The 27384-nt window shown below is 36.9% G+C and overlaps 1 pseudogene; it reads right to left on the bottom strand.

Annotated features, from left to right (window-relative positions):
- Positions 1–23202: 23202 nt before the first annotated feature.
- LOC111183305 (DNA endonuclease RBBP8-like) lies at positions 23203–27165 on the bottom strand (annotated as a pseudogene).
- Between the last annotated feature and the right edge of the window lie 219 nt (positions 27166–27384).

Here is a 27384-nt window from a genome sequence, read left to right as displayed (position 1 = left end):
TTCTGGCACAGTTACTAGCCTGAATTGTGCTAGTTATGGGTCAGAGTGTACCAGCCATAGTGCTGGATCCTGAGTGACAGAGACACTCATGGGCATCTCAATAAATTTATTTTGCATGTGCTTGTGATATGTGGGGCCTTCTACAGTACAGATCCTAAGGACAGGGATCCCTGTAAGGAAGAGTGTTGTAATTTTCATAAAGTGATCAGAGTAGCTCATGGAGAAGGTAATGGAGCAAAAAATTACAAATAGGTAGAGTGAGCCATGTGACTATAAGAGGGAAGAACATTCCAGACTGAGGGACTAGCCAGAGCAAAAGCTGTTGGGCTGGAAGTGCGGCAGATGTGTTGATGGATTAGCATGGATGTCAGTATGGCTGAATCAAGAGGAGAGTGAGTAAAGAGGAGCATGGTAGGAGAAGGAGGCCACTGGTGTGTTCAAATCAGAGGGTCGACATGGTTTTATTTATGTGCCAGACCACAGCAGCCAGAGTCATCTTTTTAAAGCACAACTCTCTCCCACTTCTTCTCCAACCTTCAGTCATTCCCTACTACCTAGAAAAGTAAAAGTTCATTCTCCCTAGGCTACCTCTTAGCAATTTCCACACTCTAGATACAATCTATCACCTGCTGTTAATAATCCCAAAGCACTATTTGACTTTTTTTAATTAATTTATTTTATTTATTTATTTTTGGCTGCATTGGGTCTTCGTTGCTGCACGTGGGCTTTCTCTAGTCGCGGTGCGTGGGCTTCTCATTGCGTTGGCTTCTCTTGTTGTGGAGCACGGGCTCTAGGCACATGGCCTTCAGTAGTGGTGTGCGGGCTCAGTAGTTGCGACTCACAGGCTCTAGAGCGCAGGCTCAGTAGTTGTGGTGCATGGGCTTAGTTGTTCTGCAACATGTGGGATCTTCCCAGACCAGGGCTCGAACCCATGTGCCCTGCATTGGCAGGCAGATTCTTAACCGCTGTGCCACCAGGGAAGCCCTTGACATTTTTTTTTTTTAATTTGTTCTTTCCTAAACATTCTCAAGTCTTTTGTCTCTATGACTCTGCTCAAGACCTCTCTCCACTTAAAACATTCCACCTCTGTCTTTATTGATGTCTTTCCGCAAACCTCACCTCCTCCATGGCAGTAGTCTCTGAAACTCTCAGCCAGAAACAATCCCCACCCTCCAGAGAGCTTGGCATTTGCATCCCTTATAGCAGTTAACATCTTCTACCCTTTGTCAGGATTATTATGCTCATGACTCAGTTCTTTTACTATTGAGTCAAGAATGCTACTTTATTTATCTTTGGATTTCTCTCATATGTTGCGCTTAATATATTCTCATAAGTGTTCTCGAGTAAATGAATGAATGAAAAGTCTTCTCTTCAGTTTACCTCAATATGAAGACAAAATAATAGTTAATGCTGTAGAATGCAGGTTAAAGGTCCCTTTAGAGTCATGATTCCAGACCAAGATCCCAAATATGAAGTCTTTTTTGAGTTTCTAAGAATGTGTCTTGAAGTGTGGAAGATAACTGTTTATAGAATTGAGAAAGCTATAAATAGGAATTGGTTTTTCAAATAATCTGCAGTTCAGCATTTGGCATGCTATAATAAATATAATGCTAAAAAAGATCTCAATGCAAAGCAAACTTACAGGTAACTTTCACAAAACACTATCTTGCATTAGCAAATTCTAAAAACGCATTAATTATACATTTATAATGGAATTAGATCTTTGAAAGAAGTTTTTCCCATGGCTTTTTAGTGGATCTTATTGTTTTCAGTATGAATTGCTTTTCTATACCACTGCATAAAAATAATACAATTCAATTAATTATTTTGTATGTTCAGCACAGTGTTAGGTTTATAACTCCATTTTGTTAAATTAAGACATTTAATATGACAAAAATTTCATTTTTGAAATCTCACATCATAGTGCTTATTCCTTTAAAGATAATTTGCCCTAGACACCATAAACTTGTATAACACTATTAATGAAAAAACCCAATATTATGCAGAGTTAGTTCAATAAAGTCGAGTGCTTGGAAAACTCAAGACCAGTAGTTATTTAACATGTTGAGAGATGATAACTAAATGACATCCATAGTGATGGAGAGTTTGTTTCTGGTGAAGAATAAAGTGCACAATTCAAATGATAAGAGAAATGCCACAAAAGAACAAGGTTATAAAAAGACAAACTGTCTTTGAAAGAGCAAAGAGAAGGAGAAAGAGCAAATAGAGTGTCAAAATAGTGAAATAGTTTTCAGGGGCAGCAATATCCATTTCCACCAAACTGAAAACTTTCTGCCAAATGCGGCAAGATACTGTTAGCATTTTATTCTTTTTCTGCCTAGATGGTTTAAATTCCTTTGGGTGTATTAGTTGCCTAAAACAATATTTCAAATGAGAAGTATTTGTCTTCCAACATTCAATTCAACATTAACACACTTAGAAGTAGAAGTAGCGCTTTCACTTGCGTGTGGTTATTGTAAAAGCTGAGAGAAAGTAGCATAACTGAACATAATAATACAGAACAGGTCATCAACCATTGTTCAATCCATTACTAGTCTAGTAAGACAGTCCTGAGTCATGGTATATTGTAATTATTTTTCCCACCTAGTTGCCAATGATCTGTATATTCTCTCTTGTCTCTTCCCCTTGTTTTCTTCCCAAAGTGGTTTCAGGCTTTTTAACTGATCTCCTTTCCTTGGGGTCCGGATTCTCCATTAATATTTTCCATTTGGAACTGCAGGTCGATGCAGGTTGCAAGTCACTCTCAACATGTGAGCTCCTTAAACCCAAACTGAAGAAGTTGGATTACCTCATTGCTTTATTGGCCTTGTACTTGGAAATCTAGGTTTCCACATAAAAATCTCAGAATGGTGAATAGTGGGGTATGGGGGAAGTGGTAGGTTAGATGGTGAATTTAATCTTCGCATCAAAAAAGGCAACTCCACTTTATTCTAGCACATTTTGGAACTTCACTTATGATTTTCTTTTTATTTTAATTCCACCACTAAAAACTGCTGTAAAACCACAATTTTCTTGAAAGTTTAAATTTAGTTTACCTTTATCTTCTTTATGAATTAGCATACAAAACTGATGTGTGATAGAAACACACTTTGTTGAGGTAGAAAAACCAAAGGCAATAGTAAAGAACCATTTTCAATATAAACAAAGAATAAGTCTTGTAAACTGTTTTCTACTTTTTCTAAATATTTTATTTCATAAAAAGTTTCCATGGTCAAATTAACTTAGAAACTGCTGTAAATCTCTTAGAGATTTACAGTGTACATTAATTGATTAAAGACACTGGTAAGTCTTTTATATTTTGTTCAACACAGTTTTCCCCAGTTTTATTAGATGACAGATGACAGACCTTCCTTTTAGCATAATATCTGTTACTCATTTATGGAAACATGCAGCCATAGGGAAATGGAAGTGAACCAGAAAGAAGATACTTCATTTTCCACTGTCTCTGTAGCCAGTACTTGGTGAAATAATCCAGAACATTAGCGAACTTTACATTCCCTTATTTTTTGACAGCGATATCTTGGATTCCTGCTACAGCACCCACGCCAAATATTGCCTGACATACTGACACAGAAGTTTTCAATATTGGTAAAAGATGACTTAATGCAGAATACATTACACAGGACTGTAGAAAGAATAAATAATTGTGAGTTTCTTTTCACGTCATGTCTTTTTAATAATAGGAATGGAATCCATTCACAGATAGGAAAAATACTTAGTTGCCATAGAAATGATATATGTTCATTAATAAAAGAAAGTGAGCTAAAGGCTTCAAATAAGAAAATTCCATTAATTAGTGGTTTCACAAAGTATTGATTGGTCTTATCAACTTAAAATAATACAAACTTTTAGCTATTAGTCTAATTGCATGCTATTTTAATCAAGCTTGTTTCTTGCATATGTGGTATTGCAATAGCATTATTTTTATATAAACTAGCATAAAATATTATGGTTGTGAATTGAATTAATCTATTTTAGCAAAAGAGGTAGAAATAAATCAATTACCATACCAAGAAGTCACAAATTGTATTCTTGGTGATCAACTATTTTATATGTTGGTAATATGGAACCAAACAAGGATAAATGAGTTATGTACACAAAAGCCTGAAATGTAATAGGGTCTCAGAATTGATAGCTCTTATTCTACATTCTACTGCTTCCTGAAATAGAAGCTTTCTTGGGCACATTACTTAAGAATTTAGAGTCCATGATTCTTTTTGTTGTTGTTTTAGTTTTTTCATGATTCTTTATTTTTTAAGTGGTCCTAATTCTAAGTCTCTGCTAACCTCATATAACTCTTGTGAGGATTAACTGATAATTCAGTAAAAAAAAAAAAAAATTCTCTCACCTCATGCAATGAAGACTGAAATTTGGGAAATTGAAAAAATGAGGTCTGGGGGGAATAAAGATTACGTATCAACTGTACACATTTTACTTAGTGTAAAATTTAATCTATATTTATTTTTCAGTCTTTGATTTTAGGTCAAAGCTTTTCCTTTAGCTAAGGGTCTACTCTGGCATTCAGACTATCTTTTGTACATATAAAACACTCACAGGCATGAGGTCAGTGAAAATGTTGGAGTAGGGACATCTGAGGACTGTCCTTCCCCAGAAAAATCCTAAAAATTTATCAAAAACTGTCAGGATTAACCTATTGAAATGCAGAAAGATAGTCAAATGTTTACATCAACTAAAAGGATGCATAGGAGGAGAAAGGCTACTGAAACAGCCTAGATCTTAGCAGCATATTAACTAACCTAGATCCACCCCTTCCCTTAGGCATCAGTGGTTTTGGAGATGACAGCCTGTTCCTAGTGTGGGCACAGAGTAGATATGGTTTCCAGGGAATTGTGTTATCTGCTTTTATCTGACTGGGGTTTTCCTGAAGGACTCCTGCATAGAGTTTCCCTTTGTTTTGCCTAACTTGGAACTCTTTCAGGGCTGAACAGCTGGAATGAAAAATAACAGTTGGGGTAAACAAATGATATACCAAAAACCTGGGAGGAAAAGCTGAGTAGTGAGGTTTTGGTGGGGGGAAGAAGGACTTTGAAAAATTACCACATAAGCAGAGGAAACTACAAAGCTACATAAATGCTCAGGATAGGACGCATATTCAGAAAAGACCTGAGGAGGCCACAGGCTTTCAAATGTAGCCAACTTTTAGGCTCAGGGCAAGCTGGAAGTGTAAACTAAGACAAAGTTGTAAACAGCCAGGGAAAGGGTTGAAAGAAAGCCACAGCCCAGAGCAAATCTGAAAAGACTTGCCGAGTGATTTTTTTTCATTATTTGCTTTATTGTTTACACATCATAATAGTCAAAGTGTCCATTTTTCAACAAAAAAATTATGAAGCATGCAATGAAGCAAATATGGCCCATACACAGAAAAAAAAAAATTGAACAAAAACTATTTTGAGAAAACACAGATATTGGACTTACTAGACAAGACTTTAAATCAACTCTCTTAAATATTCTCAAGAAGTTAAGGGACACAATACAAAATAAATAAAGGAAACAGGAAAATAATGGCTCAGCAAACAAAGAATATCAACAAAGAGAACCTGTGAAAAGGAATCAAATATAAATTATGGAGCAGAAAAATACAATAGTTGAAATTAAAAAACCCACTGGAGGGGTTTAACAGCAGATTTGAGCAGACAGATGAAAGAATCAGCAAAGTTAATAACAGGGCAAATGAAATTATCCAGTTAGAAGAGCAGAAAGCTCTTCCAAAGCATTCAAGTTAGTTTTTAATATAAGCAACACTCTCTATTTGCACTTTGATTTTATGAGCTTGCATAGAATTTAGTTAAAATATTTAATTGTATATTAATATGTTAACAAACATATTTATAGAGACATGTAACAGGAGTAAATAGTTCGGAGAAGAAACTCAAGTAATTTGCACTAAGTAGCTCAGCTGTCAGTAGCAGAGGGATGTGAGTACATAGCGAACATGCTACTACCAAGAATATCTGGGTACCATGGGCATCTATCACTATATTACTACAGAGAGAATCAAGAGAGTGGATAATTCAGGGAGTTGGTTGAAAGCTTCAACTGTGATTTGTATAGTGAGCTTTGGTTTACAAAACATTTTCTCATCAACTCTGTGACCTTTATTTATGCAAAGACCTTGTCTACATCATTCATAACTGGGTCCACAGTGCCTAAAAATAGTATGTGGCACATAATCAGTTCTCAATAAATATCTGTGACCAAGAAAGGACTCAACAATGGAGGGGTAATATAGGGGGTTGGGGAGTGGGAGGTACAAGCTATTGGGTGTAAGATAAGCTTAAGGATATATGGTACAACACGGGGAACATAGCCAATATTTTGTAAAAACTGTAAATGGAAAGAAACATTTGAAATTGTAGAAAAGAACTTAAAAAAAGAAGACTCAACAAACATGTTTTCTTCATTTAATAAGAGAGGATAAAATGTATGTGAGGGCTTCCCTGGTGGCGCAGTGGTTGGGAGTCTGCCTGCCGATGCAGGGGACACGGGTTCGTGCCCCGGTCCGGGAAGATCCCACATGCCGCGGAGCGGCTGGGCCCGTGAGCCATGGCCACTGAGCCTGCGCGTCTGGAGCCTGTGCTCCGCAGTGGGAGAGGCTACAACAGTGAGAGGCCCGCGTACTGCAAAAAAAAAAAAAGATGTATGTGAAAGTGTTTGAAAATATATACACTCTATATAATAGGCTTCATAATAACATATTTCTTTTTAATTTTGCAGCCCATATCTTCCTGTAGTATATACTTGATTTAGAACATGAACTTTCAATCAGCAGTCATTTGAAACTGTCTTATAAAGAGTTACACAGTTCTCTAAGAAAACCACAAGACAAAATGAATGGCACTTTTCATTATTTTGTAAGTTGGATTATGGGGCCAACAATTTACAAGGCAATAATAAAATGAAAATATTTAAGTAGAGCTTATGTACTATCATATACTTGTGTGTGCCAACTTGCTTTTGAATCTTAGCTTTGCTTTACAAGCAATTCTGTTAAGCCTGAAAACTGTCAAATGTGATGGGTGTGAGTATGTATACCCTAGCTTACCAAAGACTAAGTGATATACTTATTTTTAAAGATAGTTTCCATTCTTATCCTTGCTTTCCACTACTTAAATCTTTCTTTAAAAATGCCTCTTTTTCTTGAAAATTTGCTTGTGTGGTCTGACTAAGTGTAAACTCTCTTTGGGGCAAGAGAGGGAGGAAGAACAAAAGGACTTCAGCTATTTCCAAGTAAGGCAAGCATATGCTGTGTATGACCTTTTTTTTGTTTTCCTTTAGCACTTTATTATGACAGTTTCATAAACAATATTGAAGGAATATTACAGTGAGCACCCGTATATCCACCACCTGGATTTGGCCATTACCATTTTACTTTTTCTGGCTTTATTACATATTTATCCATCTATCCATTTCTCTACCCATCCATCAGTCCTTCTTATTTTTTTGGACACATTTCAAATGCAGGCATCCTTTAACTCCCCTAAAATACATCAGCATGCGTGTAATTATTTAGAGTAGGATATTTGTTTACATTTTTTCTTTTGATTTGAAAGTTACATTCAATGAAATGTACAAAAATTTTTAAAATTAATTTATTTATTTTTGACTGCATTGGGTCTTTGTTGCTGCACGCGGGCTTTCTCTAGTTGTGGCGAGCGGGGGCTACTCTTCATTATGGTGCGTGGGCTTCTCATTGCTGTGTATGCCCTTTATTTTAATGAATTAAGAACAGGCATTTGATGCTCCCTCAGCATTTTAAAAGTCATCCATACCTATCCTGGAGGCAGCGTGGATAATGGAAACATCAGGAGCCCTAGGACCAAAAAATATTGATTCCAGTAGAAACATTGCCACCTTTTTGGCGGCGTGATCTTAAACAAGTCCTACTACCGAGCCTGGCCTTGCTTTCCTTATTAGTCAATGTGAAAAATAATAATACCCATGAGAAAGCGGTAGTAAAACAGTCTGATAGCTTTAGCAGATAATATTAGTTACTATAAAGTTCTCAAATATAAACATGAGGAGTATGCTGAGTTCATACACACATATATAATTCTAATTTTAATCACATTCTTCACTTCTGCAAACTTTAGTAGCTTTTGGTATGATGAAATAGACACGATTTTCCAAGTGCTGATAAGTTCCCAGTGGTTTCTGCTATGAGCCATATGAGACTGCTAGCGCTTTATCAGAATCTACCCATATTTTGAGTCGAAAGAGAAAAAAAGAGAGTGAAACACTTTCGTTGAGTCCTTTCTTGGTCACAGATATTTATTGAGAACTGATTATGTGCCAGGTACTTTCTGTGGGCACTTTGGACTCAGTTATGAATGATGTGGACTAGGTCTTTGCATACACAAAGTTCACATAGTTGATGAGAAAAGGTTTTGGAAACCAAAGCTCACTATACAAATATTAACCACAACTGAAGTTCTTTCAACTCGAAATATGGGTAGATTCTGAAAATAAGGAGCTAGCAATCTTATATATGGTTCATAGCAAAATCCACTGCTAAACTGATCTACTCACCAGTTCCCCAGAGGTGGGGCAAATCCCTGAGGCTTCAGCTAGCTTTCACTTTTAGTTGTAGTTTTCTGCAAAAATCCCCAGCCTACATTCAGGTCCTGGACTCACTGCCATGGTCTAAAAACCCCAAATTGCCTAGCTCTGGGATAGAAAACTTTCCATAGACTGATGACAATTATTCTTTTTTCAGTCTTGCTTTGACTACCAACTTTGTCACCATCGTCTTCCATTATGGCTGCAGCAATTCACACACAAACAAATATAAAAATGCAGTGGGTTATTCAACCATCTGTGTACAAACTGTGACTAAAAGATGTTCTCTCTCACAGGAAGACCACGAGTAAAGTCAAGTTTTATGTATGGTTGGCTCTTTAAATATATGTGAATCTTAGTTTATCAATACTTTCTCCACAGGAGGACAGCTGCCCTCCCTGCTGCCTTGCTAATTCAACTGAGCATGACCCCTTCACATCCCAAAGACACACAGACATCTACTCATTATATGAGTCATGGTCTTCTCCTGATGCCAAGAAAGAACTTCATAAGGTAACACCTTTTTAAGAAAAAAAAAAAAAGGCAGAGAAGTGGAATTTTCAGCAAATTATTTGACCTCATTTTCATAGGAATATTTAAAGCCTTCATAGAAGTTGTTTGAGTGATGATCACTTTGAAGAAAGACATCCCAGAACAATCACTTTATTAAAATGGACTGTTTTTAGGATGAAATTTAGTAGGGCAGAATAAATGAAATGAACAGATTTTAGTTAAACAAATACCATACGCTAACACATATATATGGAATCTAAAAAAAAAAAAATGGTTCTGAAGATCCTAGGGGCAGGACAGGAATAAAGATGCAGACATAGAGAATGGACTTGAGGACACAGGAAGGGGGAAGTGTAAGCTGGGACGAAGTGAGAGAGTGACATGGACATATATACACTACCAAGTGTAAAATAGATAGCTAGTGGGAAGCAGCCGCATAGCACAGGGAGATCAGCTCAATGCTTTGTGACCCCCTAGAGGGGTGGGATAGGGAGGGTGGGAGGGAGACACAAGAGGGAGGGGATATGGGGATATATGTATATGTATAGCTGATTCACTTTGTGGTACAGCAGAAACTAATGCACCATTGTTGAGCAATTATACTCCAATGAAGATGTTAAAAAAATTTTTTAAAAAGAACATAATCCAGTATCCATAAATGAAGTACTATTCCATCCAACATCATGGAAATAGTACACGAAGGAATTTTTACATTCAGAAAACATTCAGACTTGCTATGGTAGCATTTTCCATAGGAATAGATAACAGTGAAACTCAAAAGCATGATTCTACAAAACTCTGATTTGAACACGCAATTGCTTTCCTGTGTGAGGTTTGAGATATGTTACCTCCCTACAACTGAGCATCTGTTTTTATAAACCTAAAATGGCAGACTATAAAATGTCTTGTTATTGAAAGCTCCTTTCAAAATATCATCAGGGAAATTAGCTATTTAAAAGAAACTCCATGTTCCTATAAATACCTTGTTAGAAAGTCCTCAAGCTCTTTCCTGTTTCTTGCAGGAGAAGCAGCAAAGGAACAAGACAGCTTGAGCCAGACGACTCATTACACCAAGAGCACATAAGACACACAGATCAAAGAGAATCTCAACCTCTTCCAGTCCTTTCTACAATACTCTCTTGCTTTGTGAAAGTTAACTCCTTTGGCTTTCTGAAGGATTCTTCAGTAGACGATTTATTCAAAGAAAAATGGGTATGTTTCCAAAACAAAGATACGGAGATAAGGACACTTCAAATAAGATGGAGCCCAGGGGCAACTCAAACCTTATCCCACACCTACTTGTATTCTGCACGGGAATAAAAACGTGGGCAAAGACAAGAAGTTCATCAAAGGACAACATTGACCTTGAATTTCTACCAAAGAAGATGATCAGGCTTCAAAACCTGAAGAAATTTCACAATCTTAGAGCCATAGCTATTTTTTTTTTTTTTTTTGGAAATTAAGGATTTCAGCTCGAAAAGAGGAAAGAGCTTATCATTGTGGTAGAAGCTAAGTAAATGTATTTTTCACATTTAAAGTTCATGAATGAGACTTTTGTCAAATCAACGTACGTCTCAATGAAGAATCACAGGAGAAATGTGAAGAGAAACAAGGAAAAAAATTTTTTTAAAGTATATGTTTTCTGACATAAGGGCAAACAAAATACAAATGATTGTTTCATATAAGAAGAAAAAGGAAACAATGAAAATGAAGCCTCTTTACTGTGACTGTAAAGCTGAAAAAGACAAATTTGGGGATAGTGAAGAATAAAGAAGAGTGATGGAATCCAGTGGCCAGTTAATGGTAATGGCACTTATCCTAAAGGAATGTCTGGGAAAATGTTTCCAGTGGAAGCTGGTGCATGGCTGGTCCCCTGATGAAAATGAAAGTGGGGAACCCCAGCCAGCCAAGGTAGGAGCATGAGAGGCAACATTCCGCTGGCCAGGACAGATGATAAAAGCTGAGCAGCCACAATCAATGCCAGGTCGGGGACAGTCTGGAGGGAGAGGACGCCAAGGTGGAGTCCGAGCTGGTAGGGGAAAAATACCCAAATCCCGAGTTAGAAAAGGCAAAACCAGAAAGGTCACTGAGGTACCCCTTACTCTTCAGCTTATGGATATCATGGTGGGACATTAAAATAATACTTCAGAAGTGCGTATTTTGATGATATGACCCCAACGAAATTGAGGGATTTTTAAAAGTGACTTTAAGCAGTTTCTTTATTCAAAGAACATTCACCTAGAGCCTATTCTTTGCTAAATACCAAGCTAGGTTTCAGGAATACAAAGACGAAAAGGAAGTCAGGACAAGAAAGGGTTTCAGTACTCTACTATGTTTAAAATAGATAACCAACAAGGACCTACTGTATAGCACAGGGAACTCTGCTCAATATTCTATAATAACCTAAATGGGAAAAGGATTTGGAAAAAAAAATAGATACATGTATATGTATAACTGAATCACTTTGCTGTACACCTGAAACTAACACAACATTGTAAATCGACTACAGTCCAATATAAAACAAAATTGTTTTTAATTTTTTAAAAATTAGAAAAGAAGATACAGGACCACTATTATTAGATACCACCAAGAAATCAAGATCAAACTTAAAAGTGTCCATTGGATTTGGGAATTAGAAATTGGTGGATGATTTTAGCAGGAGTACTTTTAGTGAATGGCAGGGGCAGAAAAAAGAATGTAGTGAACTGAAAGATAATTTAGTAGTAGGTTCATGAAAAAAGGAGTACATGTAAGTTTTCCATGTCCCTGGATGAAAGGAGGAAAGTAGGGTAGAAACTGAGGGGATATAGGGCTCAAATGGGTTTGGTGTTTGTTATTGCTGTATTGTTTTTCAAAAAGAAAATAGTAATTCAAATTGATAGTATTGTTTGATACATTATTTGATTTACCATAGTACTAGAGTAGTGATAATTTAGGCTGGGGGAAGACCCTAAAGATGATGCACTTTTCACATTTTACAGATGAAGAGCTGAGGACCTGAAGTATAGCCATTATTTTATAATAACTATAAATGGAGTATAATCTATAAAGATTTTGAATCACTATGTTGTACACCTGAAATCAATATGATATTGTAAATCAACTATACCTCAACTAAAAAAAAAAAACTTAGGACCTGGAAGTTGTGATTTTCTAGTCATTCATTTTAAAACCTATACCTGCAGACATCATCTGGGAATATGTGACATTATGAGGGAATAAAAAATGCGATGATAATTTAGGACTCCTTTCCTTCCTTCCTTTCTTCCCGTCTTCCATTTCCTCCCAAAATTTGAAATATCTTCCTAATGCTACCCATTCTATATAAAGTATATTATTGAAGCTAATATCAAGATAAATTAAGGTGAAAATATATAAACCATAAGTTTTAATATAGCCATGCATTCAAGCCATATAATTAAGTGAAAAGTGCATTTTGGAATTATTTTATTGTTACATTTTACTTTGCTTTTGTGTACCTGACATTCACATATAACTCTTCTTATAAAAGGTAACTTGTTTTAAAGCTGGGCTTCCCTGGTGGCGCAGTGGTTGAGAGTCTGCCTGCCGGTGCAGGGGACACGGGTTCGTGCCCCGGTCCGGGAAGATCCACATGCCGCGGAGCGCCTAGGTCCGTGAGCCATGGCCGCTGAGCCTGCGCGTCCGGAGCAAAAAAAAGGTAACTTGTTTTAAAACTAAAACAAACAAAAACTGGACACTCTTCCTGTACAAATTCTTAGCAATAATTTTTAAAGAAAACTGGACACTCTTCCTATACAAATTCTTAGCAATAATTTTTAAAGTATTGTCATTAGAAACTATAGATCTTATACCTGGATTCTCTTCATTTAAAGTGTCAGTAAAAGTACTAGTAAGTTGTAAGAATGCCTTAACCCTATACCAAATAGTAGACATTTTGTAGTGCTGAAAACGTTAGCATTAAACATATTTAGTGCTTAAAAGCAGGCATTATGTGAAACTAGAAAAAAAACCCAGGATTTAAAAACCTTATGTGACCTTCTGCTCTAATTGAGCCAAAATACATAAATTAGCGCACCATTGAACTTGTAGGAGGAAATGGCCTATTAGGTCACTTAGTATTTCCCTTACTAAATTTAAACAGTCCCCTACAGCATATTTTTTAACACTGTAAGTCTAGTTTTGAAAGTTTCACGTGATAATACTTTTCGCCACATCCTTAAAAAGCTACTAATCTAGTTGAGCTTCATAGGAAGTCACTAATAATGTTGAACTAGAAGCTTTCCTTTCTTAACGTGATTCCACCAGCTTCCTTGCCAGGTATCCAGGTATCCATCTCCAGAACTCTTCTACTTCCCTTCTTTTTTTTTTTCTCTCAGAGTATTTGAGTCGTATGGAATCCACCTGAAGGAAAACTGCAAAAATGGCAGAACGTTGTCAATAATGAACTTCCTCTTCCTGCTTCTTCCCCAAGTTTGGACAATGACGATGAAATGTTGCCCCTTGTACTTGACATTATCTTGCCCTTGTCAACTACAAATTGGCACTTGCCATTGGCACTTGCCATCTACCTCTACAGGGATTAAATCATGGGCTGCTGTATCTCTAATTTTCACCACCCCCTGAAAGGAGTTCAGGGTGGAGAGCAGAAATGAGGCACTCTGTGCTCTGAGAAAACTGGCAGAACAGGTCTTCAGAGAGTTAGGTATTTTCAGGAGCTGATTTTATGGGCCCAATTCTTGTATCTCCTCATATCTAGAAAAGCACTAAAACTCATCATGGTGATGAATGCTCCTCGTGACTAGCAGAAACCTTCTGCAAAACAATATGTGCTTGATTGCGTGTACTCTCCCTTCACCAAAATCACATATATACTGACCTTCCCCTCTACCTCTTTGGAACAGTTTCTCAGAGCTATGTGAAATGCTGCAGTCCTCATTTTGCCCCAAATAAAACTTAACTCGCAACTCTCATGTTGCACAGTTTTTAAGTCGACACCCTTTCCTTTCTTCTAAATGTAGTGTCCCCTGAAAAAAGGCTATGGGAGTTTAAAATTGTATTTACCATCCCTGAGAGATGGAATTGTTGTTGTTGTTGTTAGCCATATGCTTTCAGAAGCCTATGGGGAAAGCAGGGACTTTATTACTGCAGCTTGTTTAGAATAGATACAAAATGCCAAACTGATAATTATCCGAAGTGAATTTAGTCTCTTAATGCCTTTAGAGAGCAGAGACATACTTTGGGGCTTATACCTTGTGAGTGATAAGTCATTAACTTTTATTCTAATTGACAGCTGAGGTAGTCATTCTGAAAGACAATGGAAAGACGATTTTGGAAATTTGGGTCAACAATTGCATAAGTGATATTTAAAACACACTGATATATACGCATACATGTGTATATATGTGTGTATATATATAAAATATACATGCATACATATATGGGCCATTGTGTGCTAGGGCTGGCTTATACCTGCCCAGGGGTTCAGATTGTTGAATTTTCAGGAATTTTGTGAAGCAGGTAAACACACCCATGATTAAATATTAAATTATATAAGCTAATAAATAAATTATATTAAAACAAAGGTAAGCAATTCTAAATATTCATAGTTCCCTAATTTTTTTTACTACATTTTGGTATTATCAGTGCTCTAGAGATTATTTATATTTACTGCCTCCATATGGTGGAAACCCTATAAACTAGTGAAAACCTGAGCATTTCTTCCCAACACTGTGTTCAGTGAATTCATGGTGCTCACTTGAAATCAGCAAATGCTACAAAGCAGGGCCCTTCAGCCCACCAAAAGCTGGTTGTTATGCATTTACTATCACACTACTGTTAACAAAATTATAAAATAACTGTATTTTTAAAAACGCTAAACATATAAAGAACAGGGAAGACATTGAATATCTAGCCACAGTTTTATCAGTTGTATAATGTCATTTTTGTATGTTCATTTTGATACCACTATACATTTAGCTGAATTCCATTATTGATTTATTTTAATAATATTCTTCATACTATAATAATTGTGATAGGACATAAAATTTAAAAAATAAAATGAGAAAAATTAAAAATATAATCAGGCTTCCCTGGTGGCGCAGTGGTTGAGAGTCTGCCTGCCGATGCAGGGGACACGGGTTCGTGCTCCGGTCCAGGAAGATCCCACGTACCGCGGAGCGGCTGGGCCCGTGAGCCATGGCCACTGGGCCTGCGTGTCTGGAGCCTGTGCTCCGCAACGGGAGAGGCCACAACAGTGAGAGGCCTGCGTACCGCAAAAAAAAAAAAATATATATATATATATATATAATCAAAGTAAGGTTAATTACTAGAAGCAAAGTTATGGATGTCACTTTGTAACTTGAATAGGTTAATTCTTTAAGTACTGATCTGGTTCCAAATTTTCTAGAAGCAAAATAAAAATGGAACTCAATTAATTATATTGTGCTTTTTATCTGAAGAGGCATTTATTTTTATTGCCACTGAATACAGAGGTAACACATTATATGGGTCACTCTGAAATGGGTATTAAATAATATTTTTTTAATGTTGTAAGTCTCTAGGGGCATTAAGTTAAAACCTATATGCTCCAAATATGTTTTTTGAATCAACAAATTCATGAGCAGTTAAATCAATTTTTTTCTGATTACCCTTTATGTAAACCCAAGGTGTAACTTTTTAACAAATTGAAGGAAATTCTCTCACAGGGTTAGAGCTTAGAAAACAGAGAGAAGTGTTGATTTTTCGACAATATTTATAATCTTCTGTGTGCTACAGACTTAAATATTTTATGAAACAGATTTATTCCTGGCTTGAGAAACCTAAAACATAAAGCGAGAGATTTTTCACTATTCTCATTTTTACTATTCTCTTAAATGATAAAATTAAGTCCTAATCTCAATGACTTGCTCAAAGACACATAGCAAATAGGTGGTGATGTCTGAATTGCACCCATCCAGTCTGGCATTAAATGTCTGTTACATGTTATCAGGAGCTCAGTCTCAATCCAGAAGCCACATTATGTTTGCCAACTGGAAAGATATCCATGGGCTTAAGACACCAAGTACAAAAGAAGCCAAATTGACACTTTTTGACAGAAAACTTTGTGTACTAACTTATTTTTTCACAGATGGGTAAGCCAAACTTCCTATGCAAGGAGGTGGCCTACAGCTGTATTTTAGAAAAAGAAAAAGAGACATTTCTCCATACAACGAGGCAAACTGTCCCAGAGGCCATGCAATAGAAAGCTCACAGACCAAGGTAAGATTCTTAAATTACACACACACACACACACACACACACACACACCCGTCAAGAGCATAGATATTGTAAAATGTAGAAAAATATTGGGTCAATATTTGCAGATTCACAGGTTTGTTGTTATGATGCCACAAAATTTTCTATTTGTATCTCCAGAATAAACTCATCTGTATGCCGTTATACACTCTCCATTTACTTTATGAAGGCAACGTAATTTTAATACCAAAACTGTATCTGGGGAATGTACAAAAATAAAACTACAAACCAACCTCACTATGAAAAAAGGCAGTTTTTAAAATAAAATACTGCCAAATAGCAATGTCATGAAATAATATTTTAAATAATGTTATTCTAGTAGTTCAAGGGTAGTTCATTATTAGAAATCTATCAGCATAATTTATTAAGTCAAAAAAAAGAAAAATATCCATAAACCACAACAAAAGATGTTGCAAAGGCCTTCAATAAATTCACTGAGAACTGTAACATTCTAGAGCATATGCAGAAGAAAACCACTTAAGTATGATAAAAATTTAGTGTGGCCCAAATCATATATGTGTTTAATTTATTCCCAAAGTTGATTTCATGTTCAGAAAAATAATATAAAAGAAGTCTGAAATACTTTCATGTTCAAGTGTCAAGAAAAATATCACAGGAAATTAAGATATAAGCACTTCACAAGATCCAGATTTGAAAATGAAATGTGAAATCTGGAAATATTACTGTAAATGTCTCTTTTTGGTGTGCATGGAGAAAATATTATTCTGGGAAACCATGAAAGCCAACTGACTTAAATTACAGAATATTTTATATCTGAAGTAGCAGTTCTGTGAACTTTTCCTTTGTATCTCAATTTTTGCTCAAGATAAATCTCAGCATAAGATTACTTTTGATACCTAAATATAAGATATGACACCATAAAACTCCTAGAAGAGAACACAGGCAAAACACTCTCTGACATAAATTGTAGCAATATTTTTTAGATCAGTCTCCCAAGGCAAAAGAAATAAAAGCAAAAATAAACAAATGGGACTTAATCAAACTTAAAAGCTTTTGCACAGCAAAGGAAACTGTCAACAAAACAAAAAGACAACCTACGGAATGGGAGAGGATATTTGCAAACGAGGCAACCAACAAGGGATTATTATCCAAAATATACAAACAACTCATACAACTCAATATCAAAAAAACAAACACCCCAATCAAAAATGGAAAGAAGACCTAAATAGACATTTCTCCAAAGAAGACATACAGATGGCCAACAGGAACATGAAAAGATGCTTAACATCGCTGTTTATTAGAGAAGTGCAAATCAAAACCACAATGAGGTATCACTTCACTCTGGTCAGGATGGCTATAATCAAAATGTCTACAAATAATAAATGCTGGAGAGGGTGTGGAGAAAAGGAAACCCTCCTACACTGTTGGTGGGAATGTAAATTGGTGCAGCCACTATGGAAAACAGTATGGAGGTTCCTTAAAAAAATAAAAATAGAGCTACCATATAATCCAGCAATCCAGGGTATATATCCAGAAAAAAATGAAGACTCTAATTCAAAAAGATACATGCACCCTAATATCATAGCAACATTACTTACAATAGCCAAGACATGGAAACAACCCAAGTGCCCATCAACAGATGCTCGGCTTAAGAAGATGTGATATATATATATATATATATATATATATATATATATATACATACACACACACACACACACACACACACACACACACACACAATGGAGTATTACTCCCATAAAAAAGAATGAAGGGTTTCCATTTGCAGCAACATGGATGGACCTAGGGAATATTAATGCTCAATGAAATAAGTTAGAAAAGACAAAAATCATATGATATCAATTATACGTGGCTAAAAAATAATACAAATGAATCTATATACAAAACAGAAACAGACTCACAGACATAGAAAACAAACTTATGGTTACCAAAGGGGAAAGGGAAGGCAGGGAGGGACAAATTAGTAGTATGGGGTTAAGAGATACACACTACTATACATAAAATAGATAAGCAACAAGGATTTACTGTATGGCACAGGGAATTATACCCCATATCTTGTAATAACTTACAATGGAATATAATCTGCAAAAGAAAATCACTACGCTGTACACCTAAAACTAACACAATACTGTCAATCAACTATATTTCAATTAAAAAAATATTACTTTCGATTTTAATCAGGAATTCCAGCTGCCCAACAGCTGCTGCATCCATATGTGCTATTTCTGTGTTTATGCTAAAGTCACCTGCATCAGAGCTCAGCACCTTTCAAGTTGCGCTAAGAATCCAGTCTCACGCTATCAGTTCTAAGCAGTGTACAATTTACTGAAGATTTCACATGGGAGATGGGGGATGACCTTAATATTGTATATTCCTCAGCAAAGTATGTGATCAACCCCTGTCATTTCTCAGAAGTGTTCTTTTGGTGGTGTGGCACCAGCATAAAAGTCCTTTGATTTGCGTTTCCCTGATGATTAGGAATGCTGAGCACCTTCTTAATGTGCCTGTTGGCCACCTGCACATCCTCTTTGGATACCTTGATACTGGTAAATTTATGCTTTCTTCCTTTATCTTCATCAAATTAATTAATTTTTTGTACACTTGATATTCTGAATGATACTTTTTAAAGAATTAGTATTTTATTATCTTCTTATAAAGAGAAGCAAACATGTTACCTTGAACTTGTAGAGGATAGATCTTTTGTTTTTTTCTTAGTTTTAGGATGAATCCCTTAGTCCTGACACGTTTTGTTCCTACAATGTAATCACGATGGAACTTAAATAGAAAGTCACGGTTTAAGGTCCTCTAACAATGCAGGACTCAACCCCAAACTCCAGTCTTTATTCTGCCTTTTCAGCCTTTTTTAAAAAAAAATGTATTTTATATTGGAGCGTAGTTGATTAACAATGTTGTGTAAGTTTCAGGTGTACAGCAAAGTGATTCAGTTATACGTATACATGTATCTATTCTTTTTCAGATTCTTTTCCCATTTAGGTTATTACAGAGTATTGCTTTTCACTGGGTTCCTTGAAGTTCCCTCCATCCCCACAAACACACTTACAGTTCAGCCAAGGCTTTCATGGAAATTAAGATGCAGACATCGAGGTCTCCTATTCTGTGGCTGTTTCCTGTTTTGCATATTCCACCTCTATTTCTGGTTTTACTGGAAGCTCTAAAATCCATTCTCGGACAGCTTAAGCCAGAAAACCGTGGCTCTCTTTTTGAGTTCTAGCCAAACTACGCTACATGGGCAATGGACTGTGCTCAGGAGTAAAGCTCTACAAATGTGAATTCACTCAGTACAGTTCTTTTCTTTCAGAAGTATAAATCTCTCAACTCTCTGCCTGCTATTGATAGTATTTTATCCTGACACTAATATAAAATATTCAAGTAAATAAATATAGCATAAATATATTAAATTCAAATAAAATAAATACATTTTATCCATCAGCCTCATTCATTTGAAAAATGAACCCTAGTTACAAAACATATAACTTGTAACTAATTATAGAAAAAAAAGGGAAATTATAGTGCAAGATACTGAAAGGTTTTGTATCCCCTTTATCAGGGATTTTTGGGTGGAGATTTTTAAAAATATATCTTTTGCTTTTATAAAAATTTATTATATAAATGTGACAACAGAATTCTAGCGAATTCAAAAGATATAACATAAAGCATTAGGAAGAATCAAACAGTTGTACAAATGAGTTTTGAATTTGTTTCCCTTTGAGTCAGACTGTTTATATATATATATATATATATATATATATATATATATTTTTTTTTTTTTTTTTTCCGGTACGCGGGCCTCTCACTGCTGCGGCCTCTCCCGTTGCGGAGCCCAGGCTCCGGACGCACAGGCTCAGCGGCCATGGCTCACGGGCCAAGCCGTTCCGCGGCATGTGGGATCTTCCTGGACCGGGGCATGAACTCGTGTCCCCTGCATCGGCAGGCGGACTCTCAACCACTGCGCCACCAGGGAAGCCCAGACTGTTAAATATTTAACCATGCCCAACAAAATTATTTTTGTTGAAAAATTTTCAAACTCCTGAGGAAGCTTCAGCCAAAAATGCAGAACCTATTTGTCACATAACATTATCTTTAGTCTCACACTTATTTCTCCTATTTTGTAAATGCAGTTATTCTTTATGTCCTTCCACATAAGGCTATGATCTCATGTCTTTGATGATATTTATGTTGTGCCTTTTCATTGTGTTACCAAGTCCAAGCTCATACTGCTCGCCCTGCGACAGGCAAATAAATCGAGAGATGAGTTGCTGGGACAAGGAATATTGACTTTATTCAGAAAGTCAGCAGATGGAGAACATGGTGGCCTTGTGTCCCAAAGAACCATCTTGCCTGATTCAGAATTCAGGCTTCTTTTATACTAAAACGAGAGGAAATAAAGTCAAGCATTTCCTGGTTCTAGTCAGCCTCTGGAGGGGATGTGTTAATTTCTTCCTCCCTGCAGTCATTCACAGGTGGGTCTGGTCAACATGTTTCCTGTGCTCTAAGCAAAGGTATTTTAGCTTAACACTTATTACCTGGGAGGCAGGGTTCCCAGAGATGGACCACTATGTATAATTTAAGCTTATAGGCAACATCCCTTTAGTGATTAGCTTGTAATAGAATACAAAGTTTCTTCCCTATTACAACTTCAAGCAACAGAAGAATCGTCATCAGAAACATGCACTGAAGGTAAACTCAACAAAATCATGTTCAGTTTTTCTACATGGTTGTATTTCTATAAGACTATTACCCAAATCTTTAATTCTAGTCGAAGTTAGACCAGAACCACAGAGCACCCTTCTAGCCCTACAGTCACACACTCTGTCCTCTCTCCTCTCTTTACATACTTGCACTAGAAATATTATTTCCCACTGACCCTGCTCATATTCTTCAACTAGGAGCTGTGAAGAAAACCCATTACTGATTTAAACACACTTACAGCAGAAATATTTATATGAACAAATGAGTATTAGTACCGAGTCACTTATGAGACACAAAATGTGGAGAGAAGTGACATAGAACCTGGGAATAATGAGTGACCACTTGGACCATAGCTAGGTCTTAAAGAACAAATACTGGTAGGAAGAAGAGCCTGGAATAAAGAAAATAATTAGATGGGGATATTCAGTTGAGCAAAGCAGAGAGGTATAAAAAGAATGTTATGTTTAGGGAAAATAAAATGAGTATATCATCCTGGCTAATTCTACAATCAGAGGGTCCATTGAGAGAAAGGGAGATACTTCATGATAGAAAATATGCAATGGGGCTGGATTTATATTTTACAAATTTTATCCCCCAAAAAATCAGTTAATAAAGGCAAAGAGAAAATTCCTTTATCATATTGATTATTTTAACAGTTTCTATTTCTGAAAACTGCAATATTTAGCAGTGATCCTGTTGGAAAATAAATTCAAATTGTATCTTCTGTGAGCAAACATCTTTTGATGACTAAGCTGAACTCTGACTTTGTGTGGGCTTCTTGTTGATTGCCATTTTTAACTGAGAGTCAGTTCAGAAACACGAGTTTTATTTTCACAGCACAGATTACACAGGATGCTTCACAAAATCAATCCAGTTGAACAGACTCTCTTAAAATGAATCATAGGAGTCAGCAAATGATGGGCAGACAGGCCTTTCCCAACAGTCAATATTTTTTCTGTATTTTGACAGAATGTATGGTGAATGGATGAAAGGATGGATGTCTCAGAGGAAATTTAAAGATAGCTCTTAAGACATAAGATGAATCCATTTATGGGGCCACAGAGTCAACAAAGTTGTAATTTGTTGTAACCTGAACTAAGACATACAATATCAAGGATGTATAGAAACGTTTAAATAATTTCAAAAAATAATTTTCTCTTATGTCAATTTACTGTAACTTGAATATTCTCATTAGAATATTCAGTGTTAACATAATAGGTTTACTAGATTTAACGTTCATACCAAAAGAGCAGATAAAGTGTTCATATTAAAAAAATTCAAGGGCTTCCCTGGTGGCTCAGTGGTTGAGAGTCCGCCTTCCGATGCAGGGGACACAAGTTCGTGCCCCGGTCCAGGAAGATCCCACATTCCGCGGAGTGGCTGAGCCCGTGAGCCATGGCCGCTGAGCCTGCGCGTCTGGAGCCTGTGCTCCGCAACGGGAGAGGCCACAACAGTGAGAGGCCTGCGTACGGCAAAAAAAATAATAAAAATAAATAAAAATTTAAAAATTCAGTAATTCAACCCCTTTAAACAAATATTTATTAAGCACCTGTGTCGTATAAACCACTGTTTTTTGTTGTTATTGTTCTATAGACAAACAAAGATGGAAAACATACTGTTTGTGTTCTCAAGAAATTTACAATCTAATGATGGGGGTCGAATGCCCAGAATGCTGGAAGAGAGGCAGAAAGTGGTAAGTGCCCTAAGAGGGCAAACAAAACATTATGGAATCACAAACAGTAGTAAAAGTAGCAGTAGGGGAGGAATTGTGAAGAAAGAGCGGGGAAGAATTTTTTTGCTCTGGGCCAGGCTCTGTGCTAAACATTATATGCACATTACTCCATTTAACCTTAATAATTTTATGCCTTAAATACTACTGCTACATCAATTTTTTTTTTTTTAATGAAGAACCTGAGGCCTAGTGAGATTAAGTAACAAACTCCTACAACTGGAAAGCTCACATACTCAGATTTTTCTGACTTTAAATGTCCTCTTAAACCTGCACTATACTGCCTCCTAGGGGAAAGTTGCACAGAGATGGTATAATTATAACTCCCTTACATGAGGTGAAGATGGGGATAAGGGTATTCTGGAAAGTCACAAATATGAAAGAGAAGAGAACAAGGTTTGTCCAGGAAATGCTAACAGTATAACAAACTCATAGTGTCAGGTGTATAATATTGGGTAAGATGTATAATGTATACGCTTTATATACAGTGTTAAGTAAAGACTAGACTGGCAGAGCCTTGGTTCCCAGGAAAGTAGCTTGGACTTGACCAAGGGTATTGAGACCCCTTTCATATGGAAATAACAGTATTTGAATTACCTTTCTTTTTCTGTTTTTATATTTTCAGAATTGTAATTAGATATTACCAAATAAAGTAATAAACAACTCTTAACTTGGAGTACAAAATGAAAACACCTTATTATTTTAAAGGTGCAAAAGCAAGAAAATATGACATAAACTTATACATTTTTAGTCATCTGTATGATGGGTAAATGCCATTTAAAAATATTTTCAATAGAAAAATGAGTTATAAATCAGTTTTCAGAAGATCAAAAAAATCAATGTTTAATACCAACTTTAACTATAAATAAAAAGAATATTGTCATTTCTCCTGTTTTTGCTTCAACATTTATGTCTTCTGCTCTTTGCCTTTTGGAAAAAGTATTGCATTGCAAGGCTGCCGTCTTTTTGGACGAGGAGAAGGATCAAGATCTTTAATGTAACCTCTTCCCATACAAGTCTGAGTGGAAGGAAAACCAACTTCCCAGAAATTCTCTGGTGTGTTGGGTGGAATGTAGCGAAATCGGTGTCTTGAGCAGGAAGCCAACTTCTTTTCTCTTCTGCTGGAAAATCTGCATAATAAATTTCACATTCCTTACATGTGTGTCCAAGCAATTTTTTTCTTTCTTCTTTTTTCCAAACCACCTCAGTATGAGGAAAAGTTTGTAAGCTAGTCTCTCTTTCATCGTCTTTAAAATATGGCTTCACAAACGCTTTCTGTTTGACTTTATCTTGTTTATCACCAGGAGAGTTTGGTTTTTTTGTAGCAGTTGACAACTCCTTCTCTTCATCTGCTACTTAGGGGAAGCTATCCACCAAACAGGATTCATATTCTTCATGTGTAGTCCGATCAAACATATCTTCCAAGCTATCTTTCATTTTTCTTTCTCCATTTGGAATTTTTTCTCCCTTCTGCTCTTGGTTCTTCATTTTTAAAAGCATAGTTTCACTAACCAACCTACAGTCCATGTCCACTGTCTTTCCTCCTGCTAATCTTGACTGACTGCCACCCTTTGTATCTACTACAGTAATATCCATTTTATACTGAGAAAGATTTGCTCCTGGATCTATACTCCACTGGATGTTTTCAAAGGATACATCTTGGTTGTTCTGTAGAGACTTTGTTTTAACAATTCTACATGGATTTAACTGAAGAACTGATGCAAGTTCACATGTTCCATGGACTGACCTGGTTTTTATTTTTATAGGCTCACGAAAACCAGCACCATTCATGTCATCAAAAAGATTCTGTCTCCAAACTTTCACGTGGACATAGAGGAATTTCAAAGATAGAATTTTCTTCCTTTATTTGTAACAGTGCTTTATTATCTGGAGATTTACTCAAGGACGGGAGGAGGGACTCCTGTAAACTGCTGGTCTCTTCTGAGGAATCTTTGGTTAATCCACAGCTCCCACTCAAGGCCTTACGGCTTGAGGAAGAGCCCTTTGCAACACGCTTCAAAACCTCATAAAGGGTCACTTGCCTAAATCCAGTTTTAGAGTTGTCACTTCCTTGGCTTTTCTCTTGTCACTGAATAGCTGAAAATCGATCAGACAGATCCAGAGGTTTATCCATCACATGGTCTCCATTCATGTAAGAATGACTATCCAGTGGAAAAGGAAAAGCATTTTCTTTATCAAAGGAGGCTTGGGGGCAGCTTACTTCATCTTCACTTTCTTCCTTGATTTTCTTCCATTTGGTTCGGCCTCCCAGTGATTTCAGGGGTACCACATGTTTACCTTTATCAGTAACAGTATCTTTTTTTTTTTTTTTTTTTTTTTTTTTTGCGGCACTCGGGCCTCTCACCGTTGTGGTCTCTCCTGTTGTGGAGCACAGGCTCCGGACGCGCAGGCTCAGCGGCCATGGCTCACGGGCTCAGCCACTCCGCGGCATGTGGGATCTTCCCGGACCGGGGCACGAACCCTCGTCCCCTGCATCGGCAGGCGGACTCTCAACCACTGCGCCACCAGGGAAGCCCAGTAACAGTATCTTTAATGTGACCAATACTATCCTGTTCACTTAGGGGTTCACTTGTATTTTTATTTATAAGCATCTGCTTATTAGAAGATGACTCGTTAGTGATCTTGTTCACTTCAGCCCCAAGATTATGATGTGTGAAACGGGCACCATCTTCAGATTTTCATATAGGTTTCTCCGATCTAGAATTAGAAGTGTTGCTGAAAGACATTGTTTTCAGATGGTTTTTCTTACGAGTCTCTAAAAGAGAAGGGGACAAACTTGTATTCAAACCTAAACTACTTTTCACATTAGAGGTAGCTCCAAATACAGGAGATGATACCCAAGTAGTCAATTCTTCTTGAGGAGGAGCCTTTGAATTAGAATCTGAAAATCTTAAACTATCTTCACAATTTCTTCTAGATTCCTCAAAAGGTTTTCTGTGATCTCCTTCCACACAGTGGTAGAGCTCATCACCAAGTGGGCTCCTAGGGCCTCGAGATTCAGATTCATCTTGAACACTAAGTCCAAGTGTTTCAGCAACAACTGTAGCTAAATTATCAGGAGGATAACTGCTTTTTCCATGTGTATTAGCCACTGGAGCTTGACTCTGATCGCAAGTGTCAGCCACTAGAGTTTTACGTTCATTATGTTTATGTTGTGGATGAGGTGAAGACTTTGGTACTTTTCTCCATTCACGTGCACACCCAGAGTGCTTCAGTTTAGTATGTGTTGGTTCTACGTGTCGGACGTGGAGGTTCTCCTTCCTTCACAGCCGGTTAGTGCCAGAAAATGAAACGGTTGTTGCTGGTCAATCTGGAATAACATCTTCCTCAGATTCAAGATCGGTCGCTTGTTGTGGTTGATCATTCTCAATTTTCTGCTGCAGCTGTTCAGAAAGCTTTTTATTTTCTTCCTGCATTCTTTTCATTCATAAGCTCTGTGATAAGCTTAAGATTCTGCTGCTGAATATTTTCAAACTCTTGCTGTTTCTTCCGCATATGTTCTTCAGTTACCACACAGTGATCATGTAAACCTGCTCTTAATCGGTCTTCTAAAATTTTAATGGTTTCATGAAGGACTTTCCGTGGCTCTCTCAGCTGTTGATTTTTGGTGAAGAATTCTTCTAGTCTTAGTGCATCTCAAATCCATTCCTTTTTCAGTTTGGTTACTTTTACTTGTAGACCTTGTACTTCTTTATCGTGATACTCCTTTAGTGTTGTCCAAAGATCCTTAAAGTCATTAGATACATCTGCAGAACTAGGGCTTCCACAACTGCTTCCTGAGACGTTCATCTTACTTAATTTAATATGCTCACACTTCTACTGCCTAATGTTTTCTGACCTTTGCTGTTACATTATACAGGTCTGAAGTTGTCTTTGGCCAGTTCAAATACGGCTTGCAAGATGGCCTCGAGATTCTCGAAAGCCCCATCAGGAAAGCGAGCACGCTATGGGGCAGGGAGGAGACGGCCGTTCGCTTTTCTCCTCATTCCCTCACCAATCTGCCAAACCGCCTGCAGCCGAGCCGCCCCCTCAGGGCAGCCTGCGGTTACCAGAGCTGAGGGAGGGCCCAAGGGCCCTGAATTACCTTTCTGATGATTTTAAGTAAATTAGTATCTCCCGTTTTTCTAGATCTCATATCCACATTTCCTTATGGTAATTACAGCATGTCAGAATGTCTTAAAACAACCAGTCTTTTCAAATTTCCCAACAATGGACTTGATAAACAGAAAAAAATGAACCTAACAAAGAAATCACCATACTATTCAATTGAGTCCTCAGCCAGTGATTCATATGTGTAATCTGTCAAACATAGCTCATTCTATGTGAAAAAATCTTTCCTATAAGAAAATTTTTCTAAAAAATCCTTCCACAGTAGCACAGTTCATCTTTTGTTTGTGCGAATGTATAAATGATCTGCTTTCCAGATGTGGGTGGTTGAACACATCAATCGTTAAGTAATTTGTTAGTTTCTCCGTAGAAGTTCTATCAGCACCTGGTACTCTAACAGATGCTAGTATAGCAATAATGTAATGAGGTTGGTGATGCTCCAAGTTTGG

Source organism: Delphinapterus leucas, chromosome 12, assembly GCF_059928025.1.
Source record: "Delphinapterus leucas isolate spDelLeu-1000000601 "Yukka" chromosome 12, BTC_Dleu_Yukka2, whole genome shotgun sequence".
In the NCBI taxonomy this organism is placed as follows: domain Eukaryota; kingdom Metazoa; phylum Chordata; class Mammalia; order Artiodactyla; family Monodontidae; genus Delphinapterus; species Delphinapterus leucas.
Note: the sequence above shows the minus strand (reverse complement) of the source record. Positions and strands in the feature narration are given on the sequence as shown.